The following is a 3,836-nucleotide window of genomic DNA, read 5'->3' as shown; positions in this document are numbered from 1 at the left end:
AGCAGAATTGGTGTTAACCCAGAATGTTTAGTAAAATTTACTTTTGAAGCCATCTGGTCCTTTTTTTTTTTCTTGGGGGAGTTTTAATTACTGTTACATTCTCTTTATTAGTGATTGGTCTGTTAAGATCTATTTCTTTTTGAGTCAGTCTAGGTAGGTGGTTTTTATGTTTCTAGGAATTTGCTCATTTTATCTAGGTTATCTAATTTGTTGGTGTACAGTTGTTCATAGTATCCTCATAATATTTTCATATGTCTTTGAGTTCAGTAGTAATGTCCCCTTTTCATTTCTGATTTTAGTTATTTATGTCTTCTCTCTTTTTTTGTCAGTCTGGCTAAAGATTTGTTAATTTTATTGATCTTTTCAAAGAACTAATTTTTGGTATTGTTGATTCTCTCTACTGGCATCCCAAGGCCTCCTTGTTTTTTTGTATTGTTTTGTTTTTTAATTTTTAAAAATTAATAGATCACAAGGAATATTACATTAAAAAACACTAAAAAACAAAAAACATAAGAGGTTCCCATATAACCCGCTCCCCACTCCCCACTCCCCATCACATCATTTTTGTAAATCATATTTTTTGAAGATATATACATAACAAAAGAAAAGTTACACTAAAAAGTATGACATTCCTGAACACCCCCACCCCACTTCTCCCACACCAACAACCTCCCTCATCATTGCATCACCCTCATCATTGCAGCACCCAGTGAACACATTTTGGGGTACTGCTGCACTACACAGATAATAGTTTACCCTGTAGTTCGCACTCTCCCCCAGTACATTCAATGGGTTATGGTAGCATCTGACCCTGCAATATCATTAAGGCAACTCAAAATCCCAAAAATGGGGGGAAGCGGACTTGGCCAGTGGTTAGGGCGTCCATCTACCACATGGGAGATCTGCAGTTCAAACCCCGGGTCTCCTTGACCCATGTGGAGCTGGCCCACATGCAGTGCTGATGCACACAAGGAGTGCTCTGCCTCACAGGGGTGTCCCCACGTAGGGGAGCCCCACGCACAAGGAGTGCGCCCTGTAAGGAGAACCTCCCAGCACAAAAGAAAGTTCAGCCTGCCCAAGAATGGCGTCACACACACGGAGAGCTGACACAACAAAAAGAAACACAGATTCCTGTGCCGCTGACAACAACAGAAGCAGACAAAGAACATGCAGCAAATGGACACAGAGAGCAGACAATGGGGGGGTTGGGGGGAAGGGGAGAGAAATAAATAAAATAAATCTTTTTTTAAAAATCCCCAAAATGCCCCACATCACATCTCTTCTACCCTCTCCCTGCCCTCAGCAACTACTGTGGCCACTTTCTCTACCTCAATGCTAAAATTCCTTCTTCTATTATTCATCACAATAGTGTTAGAGTAGAATATCAGTAGGTCCACTCTAGTCCATATTTTATTTCTCCATTCTGTAGACCCTGGGATGGCAATGTCCCCTCCACCTCTAGATCAAAAGGGGGTTTAAATTCCACGTGGATGATGGATGCAATTCCTCTGCTTACAGTTGCAGGTACTCTTGATTCCCTGGTGTGGTGGTTGACCATCTTCACCTCCCCGTTAGCTGACCTGGATAAGACAAACAAACCAGAGAATAGGAGTTGCCACTCTGCTGAAGCTCAGGGTCCAGCTGGCACATGGGCAGTCCAGAGATTCAAGTCTCCTGAGTCTGGACCATCCCTAGCACCAACCCCAGGTTCAGTAAAAGTGATAGAAGAGGCATGTGTAGAAAAGTCACATCTGAGTCCAGCTCCGTCACACTCAAGAACACAAATTCCAAAGTAGGGCCCTCTGACATGGCACAGAGCTCCAAATCCATCTGGCATGATTATATACCCTGTGGATCTCCATAGCCTTCAGGAGAACTGGTACCTAGGGTTGCGTCTATTTTGGCTCTTTCTGGGGTCCTGCTGAGGTGTGCGTAAGCGCGACCCCTCTGATGACCTCCCGACTCTTTTTGGAAGACTCTTAGCCATATCAGCTCATTTGTCTTTAGGGCCTCCTTGTGAAGACAAGTTGGCCCATGCCCTTTGAGAGCTGACAGCCCACACCTGTGGAGAGCTGATGTCCTGTGCCCATGGAGAGCTGGCACAGCAAGATGATGCAACAAAGGGAGACAAGCAGACACAGAAGAACATGCAGTGAATGGACACAGAGAGCAGACAGCAAGCAAGCTGCAAGGCGGAGGTGATTAAAATATATATATATGGGAGATTCCCAGGTACCCCTCCTCCTTCCCCTCCCACACTTTCCCCCATTAACAACATCTTTCATTAGTGTGGTACATTTGCTACAATTGAACACACATTGAAGCATTGGTACTAACCATGGTCTAGTTTACACTTTGCACCACACAATTTTATAGGTTTTGACAAAATGTATAATGGCCTGAATCCATCATTGCAATGTCATTCGGGACAATTCCAATGTCCCCAAAGTACTTCATGTTACATCTATTCTTCCCTTTCCCTCTCCTCAGAACCTCTGATGACCACTGTCTTTACATCAGTGGTACAAGTTCTTCCATTACTAGAATAATCATAAGTCTACTTAAGTCCATAGCTGCATTTTTATGTTTGTTCATTCCTCAGTCTTGAGGATTTGGGGATGGTGATAGCCACTTTGTTTCTATTTGAGATGGGGCTTAGATCCAATGGGGCGAATGGGTGGAACTGTATTGCTTGTAACTGTAGATACTCTGTTTTGGGAGATGGATGTTGTCCATCATCATCCTTTTGTTAGTTGTCCTGGGTGAGTCCAATGAACTGGAGAGTAGGTGTTGCAACGCTTGCCGATATTCAGGGCTCAAGCAGTACATGAACAGACCAAAGATTTAAGTCTCTGGGACATATATTTAATGAGTATAGTGCTAATTATAGGTTCAAATAAAAGAGACAGAAGAGTTATATGTAGGGAAACTGTAAATGAGTAATTCTGTTACATTGGAGAGCATATATTCCAAAGTAAGTAAAAAAAGTAAAAAAATCCTGAGATTATCTGCCCTGCCTATAGTGTCTAGATGTCTCTAGAGCACTCAGGAGCCCTGCTGTTTGATGCATTGTTTACTGTGGCAGTCAATGAGATCCTGCTGAGATGTGCATAAGTGTAACCTCTGTAATGACCTCCCAACTCACTTTGAAATCTCTTAACCATAAAAACTCATTTGTATTTAATATTTCCCCCTTTTGGTTAAGGTCTTTTTCCAAATGCCTCACTAGTTGGTGCTTGGTAATAATCCCTCTGTACCAGGGATGCTTATTCCAGGGAATCATGTCCCATGCTGGGGGAAGGGGCGAGGAGAGATCGTTTATATGCTTAGTTTGGCTTAGAGAGAGGTCACATTTGAGCAACAAGGAGGCTTTCAGAATCTCTATTGTTTTTCTGTTGTCTTTTTAAAATTCTCTATATCATTTCTCTCCACTATAATGTTTATTAATATCTTCCTTTGCACATTTTGGGTTTAGTTTGCTCTTCTTTTTTCTAGTCCTCCAGTTTTGAGGTTTTGTGTCTAAATTGAGATCTTTCTTATTTTTTAATGTAAGTATTTAAAGCTATTGGTTTTCCATTTAGCACTGCCTTTGCTGTATCCTATAAGTTTTGCTATGTTGTGTTTTCATTTCATTGACCTCAAGACATTTCCTAATTTCTCTATGATTTCTACTTTGACCCATTGGTTGTTTAAGAGTACGTTGTTTAATTTGCACATATTTGCGAATTTCCTATTTCCCCTATACTATTGATTTCCAGTTTCATTCCACTGTGGTTAGAGAAGATACATTGTATGATTTCAATATTTTTTAATTTATTGAGAGTTTGTGACTAATT

At 41.3% G+C, this 3,836-nt stretch overlaps 1 long non-coding RNA gene across 1 annotated transcript; it reads right to left on the bottom strand.

Moving 5' to 3' along the window:
- Positions 1-1,392: 1,392 nt before the first annotated feature.
- Positions 1,393-2,046, bottom strand: LOC139437954 (uncharacterized). The gene is made up of 2 exons (XR_011647812.1): positions 1,884-2,046; positions 1,393-1,580 (listed from the first exon to the last, which is right to left on the bottom strand). It is a non-coding gene; the product is annotated as an uncharacterized lncRNA (long non-coding RNA).
- Positions 2,047-3,836: the final 1,790 nt, after the last annotated feature.

This window comes from Dasypus novemcinctus, chromosome 3, assembly GCF_030445035.2.
Source record: "Dasypus novemcinctus isolate mDasNov1 chromosome 3, mDasNov1.1.hap2, whole genome shotgun sequence".
Taxonomy (NCBI): domain Eukaryota; kingdom Metazoa; phylum Chordata; class Mammalia; order Cingulata; family Dasypodidae; genus Dasypus; species Dasypus novemcinctus.
The sequence above is the reverse complement of the archived record's forward strand: the minus strand, read 5'-3'. Positions and strand labels throughout refer to the sequence as shown.